Source organism: Schistocerca serialis, chromosome 8 (genome assembly GCF_023864345.2).
Source record: "Schistocerca serialis cubense isolate TAMUIC-IGC-003099 chromosome 8, iqSchSeri2.2, whole genome shotgun sequence".
In the NCBI taxonomy this organism is placed as follows: domain Eukaryota; kingdom Metazoa; phylum Arthropoda; class Insecta; order Orthoptera; family Acrididae; genus Schistocerca; species Schistocerca serialis.
Genome location: NC_064645.1, coordinates 637187615 through 637202559, shown reverse-complemented (window position 1 = coordinate 637202559; position 14945 = coordinate 637187615).

The following is a 14945-nucleotide window of genomic DNA, read 5'->3' as shown; positions in this document are numbered from 1 at the left end:
GACTAGTAGTGATTTACGGAGATTAGAACTTGATTAAATGAATTTCTTGCACTCGCACAGAACGTAAGAAAATACTGTTAGGCGTGCACTTAAACACAGTTAGATTACCAAATGGCAAGCCAATTAAGCGAGGCATTTTCACGAGCCCTTAAACGTAACAATTTAACAAAACTGTTATGTACATAACTCAGTCCATAACAACCCAAGGCCAAAACGCCGACCCGTTCGCCTTTGTCACAGCAGTATTAGAAATATGGTTACTGAATTGTGAAGTTCCCTTCCTACAACAACTGATCGGCCCAGACTATTTGGACCGCCATGAACCACTTGAATTGCGAAGTTTATAACATTACTAAGGAGCAATAGTTGGCCGTAGCGAAAGCTTACATTGCATAAACGGGTGCTTGACATATGACCATTGAAACAGGATTAAGCTCCGTTATCAGACAATAATGAATTCTGAATCTACCAACATACTGCCAGACTGCAATAATAATCTTCAACGTATGTAGTTACGACAAGCACGACACAGAAATGGAGCGTTTACAACTGTGAATGTTAACAGACTGGATGATGTAATTCAGCTGACAAAGCTGTGTCACAAAGTCACACGCGAATGCATGCTTCAGGATACTCCACTTTTGAGACCTTTAACCAGCATACACAGTCCCAAGCATTAAGTTCAATTCATAAGAAACATTCACAACCGGTTTGCGATCCAAGTAGCCACTTTATAAACAGTTGTTACACTCAGGTTTGTCCGAAGCGCAGCAAGGCTTGAAAGGTGTGTGCTGAGATTCGATCAGGATAGAGCCAGTTAAAAATGTCGATAGTTCCCAACCCCACGGTTGTACGAGTAGTACATCTTCGAGTAGTAAGATCTTTGACAGCTAACAGAGCTAGGTGCACGCGGTAAAAGTTTGAGCAGTGGTGAGGAGATGCGCAGAGACAGCAGACGTGTTTCGAGTCGGAGCTAGATGCCTGCAGGAGGCAGCCGGGTCGTGACAGCATCAAAGTAAGAATTGGCGCTACGCACATAATAAGCTATATATTGAGCGAAACTCGGCACATAGCTGAGGAAACTGGAAAGAATAATTAATAAAATAGGTTTTCTTTGGTTAAATAGTGTCTAAAAGCTAGATAGGAACCCCATTGTTGATGCAATAAGCGTTTTGTGAAACTCTCGTAAATCCGTGCTATAGAAGTTTTTTTTTAGTTTTTTACATGTGCCTTAAAAGTTTAACAATAAATATTTTTTAGATAAAATTAGAGTTTCATCTCACAACTTATGTCGTTCTCCGCATCCTGTGCTTGCATTGATCCAAAAGGTACATTAAAGTAAAGTTCCCATGAATAAAGCTAATAATTTCATTTATCAGAGTAAAATAATCTATATGCCATTGCACAGTTGGCAAATTATTCTGATCATGACAGAATTTTTATTAAGTAACAAACAGGGCCAAAATGAGTAAAGTTATCTAGAATGACAGTTCTATGCGATTGCACTACGGCTGAGTTGAATATATGTTTTATTATCGGCTAAACGGGAAGGAGTGCAAGAGCTAAGTCCACAGACGCAGTCAGATGCAGGTTGGTGACTTTCATTTATTTTTACCACTAAACTTTCATGCAGTCAGATGTGTATTTTAAGTATTAATTTTCCAACAATATTTTCATGCAGTCAGATAAAGTTCAGTTCAGTTAAATACGCAGTCAGATGCAAGTTTTATTAAAGACTAAAGCAGTCACATGCAGTTCAGTCTAGTTTAAATGGAGAATATTTATTAACAACACTTTCAGGCTCACCGATTTCAGTCCCGGAATTGGTCCCACCGGGTAGCGTACACAGCGGTATCAATAGCCACGAGGCCACAACTTCACGTCTCCACGGACCACATCAGCGGGCTCAGTCCGGGCTGGTCTTCCTTCACACCTCGTGCAGGCCCACAGCACTCAAGTCCCGCCTCTGGCGATCGCCGTCCGCAAGCGTCTTCACGTTCGCGCCGCAACCCCAACCTCTAGCGACTGGTTTCTCTAATGACCTCTCGCAGTTCTCACAGACTTCTTCTTGCCGAAGGAAAGCGTCCGCTCGCTTTGAGCGCTAAGGCTCAGTCTCACTGGCAGGCATTGAACCTGTTCTCTCGGGTTCCTGCGTAAAAAACATCTACGGAAATGAGGACATATTGGGAAATAAACAGCGAAATATTTGTGAAAAGCGAGGGATACAAATACTGTTACTGCTCGTTTCTCTCAGAGCAATCTAAACTGTACGCTTAGAGGCTTACCGCATGGGAAGCCACGGCAACTCTACCGTACAAACGCATGGTAGTCAGTGCAGCGCACCGCACCTGGCATCTACTTGAGTGCGACAGCTCCACCGCGAGGCTCTGCCAGCACATCTGTAAGCCAGACAGAGCAACCAGTCAGACTCATGGCGGCTTACGGCTACTCCCTAACCACGACACATGGAGAGCCGCCGCCCCCTACTTCCGCTCACCCATAAATGGTTTCCTTCGAATTCCACGTGCGCGTTGCGAGGAGTTCTGAAGATGAATCTTTTATCTGCGATCTTTAGGTGGCACATCATCTCAGTAATATACACACATGAAAAAAGTTTGGGATTCCTCCGGTTCCCAGAACTCCTGAAGACAGACGTTGACTGTGCATACTGTATCACAGGCACAGTCCCTTTAACTATTCAGAGATGTCACTAAAGCCGCCCAAAGATGTAAACAACCATGCATAATGCAGCGCCTATTAGGCAGAGGAGGTCCGACAGCCGGTCAGTTACAGTGTTTCCACCGGGAAGGAGGTACACGGCTCGTGTTGCCTGTAGTTGCACCGAACTGATATTGTTCGGGCATGGAGAAGATACACAGAGACAGGAAGTCGATGGCATGCCTCGCTCAGGCCGTTTAAGGACTAATTCTACAGTGGGTGACCGCTACCTACGAGTTCTGGCTTGGAGGAACCCTGACAGCAACGCCACCATACTGAATAATGCTTTTCGTGCAGCCAAAGAACGTAATGTGCGCAATAGGCTGCATAATGCCCAACTTCACTCCCGACGTCCATGGCGAGGTCCATCTTTACAACCACGACACCCTGCAGCGCGGTACAGATGGGCCCAGCAACATGCCGAGTGGATTGCTATCAGGTACTCTTCACCGATGAGTGTTGCATATGCCTTCAACGAGACAATCGTCAGAGACTTGTTTAGAGGCAACTTGGTCAGGCTTAACGCCTTAGACATACTGTTCAGTTAGTGCAGCAACATCTTGTGAATGACTTCCTTCAGGATAACGACATCGCTCGACTAGCGTGGCCAGCACGTTCTCCAGACATGAACCCTATAGAACATGCTTGGGATAGATTGAAAAGGGCTGTTTATGGACGACGTGACCCACTAACCACTCTGAGGGATCTACATCGAATCGCCGTTGAGGAGTGGGACAATCTGGGCCAACAGTAATTTGATGAACTTGCGGATAGTATGCCACGACGAGTACAGGCATGCATCAATGCAAGAGGACGTGTTACTGGGTATTAGAAGGTACCGGCATGTACAGCAATCTGGATGTCCCGCTATATGATGGTACATGATGCAGTGTGTGGTTTTCATGAGAAATAAAAAGGGCGGAAATAATGTTTTTATTGGTAGCTATTCCAACTTTCTGTACATGTTCCGGAGCTCTCGCAACTGAGATGATGCAAAACTTTATTTGATGTGTGTATAAACTTTTACATAACAGAGTAGTAATGGCTTGAAATTAGAAAAATACGATTCAAACTCACAAACTTTGCCTCAGGTAAATTCAAGGCATGCTAGAGGCTGAGACGGAAGCAGGTGAGCCATTACATCGCAAGTGGGTCAGGTCGACGACTGCCAAGTACGTGATAAGCATTCAGCAGAAAAGAGAAGGCCAGCTTGTAAGAAACGTTGCAAGAAACCGCCTCTATTTCAGAAGAGCACATCGCGAGGGACCGACCCGGCAGTTAAAATCTGTTAAATAAATGTTGCAGGATAAGGAGGACACATTCAGTCACTGCGAACGGAGCTTTGCGTCATAGCCTCACGCTAGCTCCCATCGGCTCTCGAGCTCTTGGCATGAGCTGATCATTGGAATCGATGGCATTTACAGTAATTTCACTGAATTCCTTGATTACGATATTGCAGTGAATCCATCTCCTAGATGCTCCAGTCTAGTCTATCAGCTAGTCGAATTTGTACTCATGATGATGCCATTCACCGAATGAACTTCGTGCTGCTCGCCGCCTACCATCTACCATTGGAGAACGGATGGACTTCCGACAACACCACATAGCAGAGTGGCGCCTGTACCAGACTTCAACGCAGAAGCTAGTAACAGGACCTACTGGAGTCCGCTTTCCTGTTCAACACTCAGGCGCCCTCGCGTGCTGAAACCTACCAAGGGTACAGAGGAGATCAAGCGCCCACACGACTGCCGCCACCAGGTTTCATCACGCATACGTCATCAAAGATAATCGTAAAACTCGGAATGAGGCGGAGCGCAGACTGCAGCTGGCACGAGAACCCCTCCGCGCCGTGCAGCCGCCGCGCCTCTGTTGCCGCTGACGTCACCACCTGGGCGTGCGAGCGCTGAGCCGATTCGAATACAACACGCAGCTGAATTAGCGATAGCCGAGCCTGCTCCAAAAGAACAACGACTTGTAAACATTGTGAATAAATAACTGAATTCTAAGAATTTTGACGCTTCACAAGTTCCCAACAGCTATCTTGACTCCACTTGGCCCTATGTGAAACATCAAAATGAAAAAATAGAGTGTTCGGAACAACATCTGCAAATTTTTTGAAGAAAACAGTCGACTTTGTAAAATAAAAATGATCTAGACGCCTCACAACCATTTTACTTAAGTTTAGGGAACATTAGCGTTTTGCCACATAATATCATGTTTAACAAACCACTCTGCAATCTGTCTCTCACTGGCAGCATAGATTGTCCTCCTTTGTCTTAATATCTGATGCCCTCATTGTTTAGTGCAGGAGAGGAGGAAGAATTTCAGAGGCTCGTTTGGTCGGGAACTGCACCGCAGAAAATCCGTAAAGTCGGAATCAAGTGCATGCATAAGCCAGTCCGAATGTGTATGTCTCAATTAGGTGTCATTTCTCCATACCGTTGCCAGCACAGAATAACAAGAACAAATTGAAGATGCACACAAACATAGAAAGACATTCCCACCTCGTATGGCTGCATTAAGAAAAAGATATAAAAAGCAGAGAGAAGATGACACTATCCATTAATTAAGGTGCTTAATGTAAGCGTACAGCAAAGGCAATTACAGTAGCGATTAGCAAAAGAGGACTATGGCAAAATGTTATTACTGCTTCCACTGAACACATTTCAAAGTATTCCCAAAGAAAAAGAAATGACCACTACAATTCGAATTATCCGTGTCACATATATGCCAATTTTGCAGAAATTCTGTCCTCCACATTATAATGAAACATGCTACATTCAAACTGCCTGTGACAATGCACATTCAGAACAATAGTTCGATGGCGAGCGTAGAAATTATTGTCCCTCAGTTGGGTCTAGTTTAGCAGGGGATATAACCTGTCAGCTTTGAACAATGACGTCAGAACTGGCCAGAGAGCATGTATGACAAAGATGAAAGAGCTGAGAAGAATGTTCAGAAACAAAGGAATGCACGAAAGAAAAACTGTACTTCACATATATAAGGGCCAGTAGACTTTTCACGTTAACGATATCGCGTGTTTGTATCTTAGCATTTCTCCGCAAAATACAATGGAAAGAAATGAATGAAATATATTACTAGCAAAGAATACGTCACGTTATATGTATGTCAGTTGTATCTCGAAACTATTTCGAACTGTATTGCTTAAGTGCAGTAAGGAATACAAGTTCAGCGTACGTCGATTTCTTAGTTTCAACTAGCATTGCTGTCCTGTTGTTCACTCGAACTGTGTATCCCCTGCTTCACTAAACCGTAAATGAAACACTGGACACAAATTAAAAGCTCATCGGAAGTGTGTTGCTTCAGTACAGTACGGAATACGAGTTTGTCGTAAGTCGATTTCTTCGTTTTCACTAGCATTACTGTCCTGTTCCTCACTCGAACTGTGTATCCTCTGCTTCAGTAAACCCTATATGGAACACGGGATACAAATTGTAGATGTGTTGTTTATCTCATCTCTGCTATTAGTAGCAGTCTTTCCTTACGTACATATCAGTACTACTGATGACAGAAGGAGCTACATATGTAATATATGTATACCAGACTTCCGTTGACCTATATATATGTACACTGGTAACGAAAAGGTGGAAATAGACATACGTTACATTTACAACTTGTACCTCAATTGAATTACATGGAGATGAGAAGACGACACATGTACAATTTGTATCGCGTACTTCACTATGGGGTACAGTTTTCTTGTTGCCTTGGACGCTAGTAGTACCCCATTCGTTACTTCAGCTATATAGCTGTACGCAACATTTGTAGCTTGCTCGCCAATTGACATATATAGTGTCAGTGTAAGGGCGAAATGAAAGATGTTAGTTGTGTCGTCAGTGTAAAGGCGAAGCGAACAACGGGATCAAATTTTAATTGTGTCGGGGGTTTCGTCTGCAATATAGTAAGTACACATTCGAAAATGTCGTACTGATACTAGTGCTGGGAAACGAAAGAAGATCGACAACTGATAAATTTCTATTACGTACTTCACAACACGAAAATACACATATTGGTGGAATAAAACAGTGAAATATCAAAATAGGAAATACCGTGAAAGAAGCAAATGGAAAAGTGAACTTACCACACAGAAATATCAAGGATAACCGAAGCTCGCCTAGACAGACAGTAACGAGAATTACATACCCACAAACAGACAAATTCATTCCTATAAACAAAAATAAGACACTAAAAATTGTTCTACAATAACAAACTAATACTCCAAATTACCTCAATATCATTACAAATAATTATTTTAATGTACAATCATAGCGCTTTTCCAGAACACAGAACTGTTTTAGTATCTATGCCTCGAAGTGAAGACATTACTATCTATGACTAATGTATGGCGTCATTGGTCACAGCCAACGGGTTGTAGCCCCTGCTTCACTAGACCCCCCTCAGTTTCCTCACAAGCTCTACTCCACTTGCATGATCTTCACAACAAAGACAAAGCGCATTACTTTTCAAGATATGCAAGTTCTACTCAAAACCTACTTCCAGACCGAAATAGCGCAGCTACGTCTTCTGCTGCACCAAGTGTCCCTAAAGGCTGGTTCCCACTAGGGCTGCCGCGCGTCAAAACCGCGCGGCAACGGCGTGGTTGCCATGGAAACGCCGTCAGCGGCACGGCGCGGCGGGCTCTGCGTCGCAGTTTGACCATGTCGAACCGGTTTGACCATGTCGAACCGCTTCCGCTGCCGCGTGCTGCGCTCCAGGTCCGCGCCGCCAATCACAGAACGCGTTGAGCGGGACGTCAGGTACGGAACCACGCGCCACACGAACTTCCGCCGAACCGCTGGCGCGGACGCGGCGGCAGCTATGAAATACTTATCATCCGATTCCAAGAAAACTATTCGGTAGAAAGATTTGATCTTGGGCATGTTACAGCATGTTTTCGTTATTCGTCGTGCTTACTTGCTCCATCGTATTTACGTAAACCTTTACACGAAATTGTAATGAGTGTGCAGAGGTAAAAACGCATTGCGTGGACTTTGCGTACAGTTCACTTTAGGTAGTACATCATTGCGTAAGAAATTTAGTCAACATATCGAAATTGTTTTTCAAGCTGAGAGCAGAACGATAGCTATCACCGTTCTCGAGATATTGAATGACATGTCGGCGGACGGGCTGCGCGGTGACCGCGCGCAGGTAGCTCGCAACGCGACTGATACTTCGTGCTGCTCGTCGTAAACCATGTGGTTGTATCAACCGCAAATTTCGTAAACAGTTCAAGAAATCGAAACGTGTTTTTTTGCAAACGATAACTTGTGAAAAGTCATATATTTCGTCGCATGGTAAATATCCAATATCTGTTTATCTACCGAGATATGAAAGTAACTACAGTCTTTCAGAAGGAATAGATGAATTTTTTTAAACAGCATTTAGTAGCATGTGGAATGAGAAGTTAAACCGAAACTAATTTGCTGGTATGTAATAAGATGTAATTTGTTAAGTATCTACAGCTATTTATTATTTCCTTTGGTAAGTAACAAACGCTTTTTTCCTGACCCATTGTACTTTTTTGGTTCAAGACGCGTTTCGCCTTTTAGTTTAAGGCATCTTCGGTGGAATCTAGAATGATTCAGTTTTGTTTTGATATGTGATACTTGCAGATTATAAAACAGTTCACATCTTTTTTTTACGTGAATAACTGATTACTTACAGTGAATCGAGTTTTTGGCGGACATCTCCGTTTCCCCTCACCTGGTCACATGCTGGAGGTTGAACTAAAACTTAGATTATGGAACATGAGCACATTTTCATGTTCGCTCTTTTTTCTTCTGTCACTAGCTGTAGATATTATACCGAAAACACTGATTTGAAGTCGTCACTACAGTGTGTTCACCTCATGTCCCTTCCTGGTTGGTTTGTTTGTGAACATGTTGCCAACCTAAAGAGTTATATGCTGAAAACTAATGTTTGTTTATTTCTGTTCTCCTTATATTTGTACGTGTGTATGGCTAGCCAGTGATAGTTATAGAAAGTTGAAAGTGAATGCAATAGTTGTCAGACAGTGGTTGAAACCTTTGGTGTTCAGCTGATTTCAGTTTTGGCTTAAATGTTACGTGGAGGAATGCATGGAAGATTAAATTCACTGTTTACGTTAATAGACAAAATAGTAGAATAGCATTTCAACAGATGATTATTATCAGAATACTATCACCCAACCCCTTTGTCCTCAATCTTTGACGCCTCATAATATGTCCTGTCAACTTACCCCTCTGTAGTCAAATTTGTGCCGTAATTTTCTCTTCCTCCTCTATTTAATTCCGCGCCTCTTCTTTAGTTACACGATCCTCGTATCTAATCTTCAGAATTGTTATTGATCACCACGTTTTGAAAGCGTCCATTGTCTTCTTGACAGATCTGGCTCTGAGCACTACGCGACTTAACTTCTGAGGTCATCAGTCGCCTAGAACTTAGAACTACTTAAACCTAACTAACCTAAGGACATCACACACATCCATGCCCGAGGCAGGATTCGAACCTGCGACCGTAGCGGTCGCGCGGTTCCACACTGTAGCGCCTAGAACCGCTCGGCCACTCCGGCCGGCTCTTGACAGAACTGTTCATGGCCCACGTTTCACTTACATACAAGGCCGCACTCCACACAAATACGTTTGTCAAATTGTACCCAATCATTAGAATTTATATTCGATGTGAATAAATTTCTTTTTTCAGAACGCTTTTCTTGCTATTCACAGTCTTCATTTTATATCCTCTCTACTTCTGCCTTCTCAATTACTGCTTCCCTTTCCAGTCACTGAAGTCTTAGAAATGCAGTTTGGTTTCTGTACAAGTCGTAGATAATCTTGTGGCCCTGTGTTTTATCGATGACATCTCCAGAGCTTCAAAGAATGTTTTAATTAAGATTGTCAAAACCTTTCTCTTGGTTTCTGTACAAGTCGTAGATAATCTTGTGGCCCTGTGTTTTATCGATGACATCTCCAGAGCTTCAAAGAATGTTTTAATTAAGATTGTAAAAACCTTTCTCTAAACATGCAAATGCTATAAACACAGTTTCGCAGTTCTTCAGTGTGTCTACTTAGCTAAGTGGTAGGATCTGTATTGCCTTGCGTGTTCATACATCTCACAGGAATCTAACATTGTGCTTATGTTAGTTTGTACAAACCCTCCCCCTCTACTCTCTACGTATTCCTTCCACTTTCTAGCCTTCTCTTATTTGCTTAGTTCTGGCTTCCCAAATGAGTTCTTGACAGTTGCTGCTCCTTTGAGCGAAGTTTTCTTTGTTCTTTCTCATTTCCATTCCACCATGTTTTCCAAGTGGCAAAATCACGTTGCAATTTTAGACTTCCTGTCAACGTCATGTTTGGACATTTCTATTTCACTGGCCTGAGTGGCCGAGCGGTTCTAGGCGCTACAGTCTGGAACCGCAGAACCGCTACGGTCGCAGGTTCGAATCCAATCCTCGGGCATGGATGCGTAGGATGTCCTTAGGCTAGTTAGGTTTAAGTAGTTCTGAGTTCTAGGGCACTGATGACCTCAGAAGTTAAGTCCCATAGTGCTCAGAGCCATTTGAATCATTTCTATTTCCCATGTCCTACTTTATTTGCTGCTTTTTTTATAGTTTTCCCTCTTGTCAAATTTAATATATCACGTTTTATCTAACGATTTTTACTGTACCTTCTTCCCGTTCACATACTCTGCTGCATTCACCACTTCTTCTCTCAAAGATATCCATTTGTATTCTACCAGATTCCTTCCTCTGTTTCAGTCAGTCGTTGCATTACGGTAACTTTAAGACTATCGAAAAGCTGAGGGTCTTGACTTATTCAAGTTCAATTTCCTTAATTTGCTACCGTTTACTGTGTTTTTCGTCGTAAACTGCAGCTCGTAACCAAAAAATTAATGTAGGTTTGCGTCTGCACCGGGAAATTTATTATAATTTAAAATCTGGTTTCGAAAGTTTGTTCCAAATATGTATTATTCTTGCATGATTCTTAAGCAAGGTGCTGGCGATGATTGTATTATGCTCTGTGTGAAATTCTATCAGCTGGCTTCCACTTTCACCCCTTCCCCCAAGCCTTTGTGTTCTTACTGTCTTCCCGTGCCTGCTACCGTATCTCATTTTAAATTTTTGTCTCGCTTAACTATCTGAATAATCTCTTTCGTCGTACATTTTTCAATGTGTTAGGAGATAGTGAATAATCATGAATGGTAGTCATGAAATCTGTTTATGGTGAAATGAGAAAAAATGAAAAATAAAATACATGAAAGAGTACATTGTACAGAAAATAAAAGATTGGTATGTCTTCACTGAACTTCGTCTTTCCTTCGTGTAGGTGTTAGATATAGTTAATCAAACGCACCGGGCGTTTCAGTGGGTCCCGCCCCGTACCTCAGTGGCTGTCCGTCATTGGCTGCCGCTAGCGTCTGCCGCTTCCAGGTGGGAACGCTAATTGCGCGAGCCGCCGCGTCAAACGGAAAACGCTTGCCGCTGCCGCTGCCGCACGCCGCGCTGCCGCGCTCTAGTGGGAACCGGCCTTAATGGGAGCGACACGCCACATGCCGGACAACTATTTTAAGAAATAAGACATGTACCAGATGATGGAATGTAGTCGAATTAAATCGGGTGATGCTGCGGGAATTAGATAAGACAATGAGACGCTTGAAGTAGCAAAGGAGTTTTGCTATTTGGGGAGCAAACTAACTGATGATGGTCGCAGTAGAGAAGATATAAAATGTAGACTGGCAATGGCAAGGAAAGAATTTCTGAAGAAGAGAAATTTGTTAACATCGAGTACAGATTTAAGTGTCAGGAAGTCGTTTCTGAAAATATTTGTATGGAATGTAGCCATGTATGGAAGTGAAACGTGGACGATAAATAGTTTACATAGAAAGAGAATAGAAGCTTTCGAAATGTGGTGCTATAAAAGAATGCTGAACATTGGATGGGTAGATCACGTAACTAATGAGGAGGTATTGAATAGAAATGGAGAGAAGAGAAGTTTGTGGCACAACTTGACTAGAAGAAGGGATCGGTTGGTAGGATATGTTCTGAGCCATCAAGGGATCACCAATTTAATATTGGAGGGCAGTGTGGAGGGTAAAAATTGTATAGGGAGACCAAGAGATGAATACACTAAACAGATTCAGAAGGATGTAGGTTGCAGTAGGTACTGGGAGATGACGAAGCTTGGACAGGATAGAGTAGCATGGAAAGCTGCATCAAATCAGTCTCTGCACTGAAGACCACAACAACAACCAGACTTCCAAGCGCTAATAGAAAGCACTGATGCTGAAGGGGAGTTGGAACGGAAAAAATTAGTTTTTCACGTTTTCAGATTTTTATCTCATTATAAACTGTGCATTTTTCCGAATAAAGCGAGATATATATCACTTATAAACTCACATGGAATGTATTTTATTTTATTTTTTAAAAATGTAATCTACACCGTTCGAAAATGTTAAAATTTTTATGTGCATTACTTCAAGACCTAATACAATCAGCAGTTTTTTATATAGAAGGCTGTGGATCGCCGTGTTATAAATGTCATGTCCAGAAGAGCATGGGCACCAGGTTGAGGAAGTTGGAAGATAATTTGAGACACAAGAAACTTTCTGATGTTAAAAACCGTAAGAGGCAGGCTGACAGACAAAATGGTTGATGAACTACAGCAGTATTATGGGATGGCCATTAGAAATAATACTGAGGATTTGTTGAAAATGAAGCAGGCAGTATGGGCTACCTTCTTCCACATTCTTTTAACTGATGTAAAACCAATACACCACCTTTGCCCTCCTGGACCTGATTCGTGGTGCAATTACCGCAATGCCCAGTACCCAAACAATTTATACAGCTATGAACATTCCATACAAGCAGCAGTCATGGATATCATAAAACTTTTTTACAGAGACCTGGAAAATTCTGAATTACTGAAGAAGTGTCTGTATGGTCAGACTTAAAATCCCAATCAGTCGTTCAGTAATCTTATATGGACTCGCTTACCAAAAAATGTTTTTGTTGGAATGAAGACACTAAATTGAGGGGTCAGTGGTGCTGTTATTGCTTTTAATGATGGCAACATTGGTAGGGTGAAAATTCTAAGGCACGTGGAAATTAATCCTGGAGCAAATTGCATCAGAGAACTTGAACGGATGGACAAAGTTCACATTGATAAAGCAGAGTATGCACCACAGTTGGCTAATAAGGAGTCCAGAAAGAAGGAAAGAAGAAATAACTTGGAAAAAGATCGAGAGGATGATATAACGTATGGTGCAGGGTGCTTCTGAGTGACTAGAAATAAAAAATTAAACATATATTAAGTGAATTAAAGGCTTCTGAAACTGTAGAAGCCGTTCCTGAAAATCTACATTTTATATTGCATTGTTCCCTAAATCTTAGAAACCACTTCGAGTAAAGTATTCAAATTTTCAGGGAGTAATAACAAACATATCCTGAGTCTACTGAACTAAACGAAGAACATAATGTTACGTATAATTAAAATTATTTAGGATAACGTACAGAAAAAGTACACAAAATTTTAACCGTGTAATTAAGAACTAGTATTTCCGAAAGCAGTGGCTGAAATAATTATAGTTCACTAGACTAATAATATACAGTTTAATGTCCTGTAAAAGTTTTATGTCAATGGCTACAGTGGTTCCTGAAATACAGTGAAGCGAAGTCACTGCATTTAACATTGCCGGGATAGGGCATTCCAACTCCACTCAAATCGTTATATCAACTGCAAGCTGGCTAAAGCCGGAGATAAGATCAGTCGAAATTTTTGCGAAGGACCTAACGGTGTTCAGGAAGGATAGGCTAAACACAATTAGCGGTGTCGACTTTGTTGCTGAAAGAAGTAATTTCTCTTGCAGCGAAATTGAAGTGGATAGTTCCTATGAGTTAATATGGGCACAGGTCATTCTTGGCAACCTCACTAAAACAATGATTGGATCCGTTTACCGATATCCGAACTTAAATGATACGTTTTCTGAAACATTCAAAGAAACTTTGGGATCTATTTTCGAACAGGTACCAACTCATATAATTATAGTCGGTGGTAAATGGAAATGTCGTGTGGCTAGGGCCTCCCGTCGGGTAGACCGTTCGCCTGGTGCAGGTCTTTCGATTTGACGCCACTTCGGCGACCTGCGCGTCGATGGGGATGAAATGATGATGATTAGGACAACACAACACCCAGTCCCTGAGCGGAGAAAATTTCCGACCCAGCCGGGAATCGAACCCGGGCCCTTAGGATTGACAGTCTGTCACGCTGACCACTCAGCTACCAGGGCGGACCTAGTCGGTGGTAGCCGGCCGGTGTGGCCGAGCCGTTCTAGGCGCTTCAGTCTGGAACCGCGCGACCGCTACGGTCGCAAATTCGAATCCTGCCTCGGGCATAGACGTGTGTGATGTCCTTAGGTTAGATGGGTTTAAGTAGTTCTAAGTTCTAGGGGACTGATGATCTCAGATGTTCAGTCCCTTAGTGCTCAGAGCCATTTGAACCATTTGAATATTCGGTGGTGACTTCAAGTAACCCTGGACATGTTGTCGAAAATACATGATTAAATCCGGAGATACCCATATATCGTGGTCAAAAATTTTGCTAAACGCATACTCTGAAATTTATTTTGAGCAGTTGTTGTGGAAATACGCTTGACCTAGCAAAAAACAATCCCGAGGTAATAGCGAGTGTCAAAACGGATGAAATCAGAGATTTGTAGCGAAACTGAAGATTGTAACCCCAAATCCTCCAAAATTAAAGGGTAATTTACATATTCAAAAAGCAGATGAAAATTCATTTGACGCCTTCGAGAGAGACAATCTCCATTCCTTCAAAATTAACAACGTAAAAGTATGTGAAGACCAAATGTAATTTGAATTCAGAGAAATAGTACAGACAGAAAATAAGAGATTTATACCAAATAAATTAACAAACGACGGAGCTGATCCTCCTTGCTACACAAAACGGGTCAGAACACTGTTGCAGAAACAACAAAAAAATTATCCCAAATTTAAAAACACTGTTGCATAAACAACAACAAAATTATGCCAAATTTAAAAGAACGCTGAATCTCCAAGATTGGAAGTATTTTACAGAAGCTCGAGATTGGAAGTATTTTACAGAAGCTCGAAATTTAGGGCGGACTTCAATGCGAGATGCTTGTAATAGTCTCCACAACGGAACTTTGTCTTGAAACCTGGCAAAAAATTCCAAGAGAGTCTGGTCATATGTAAA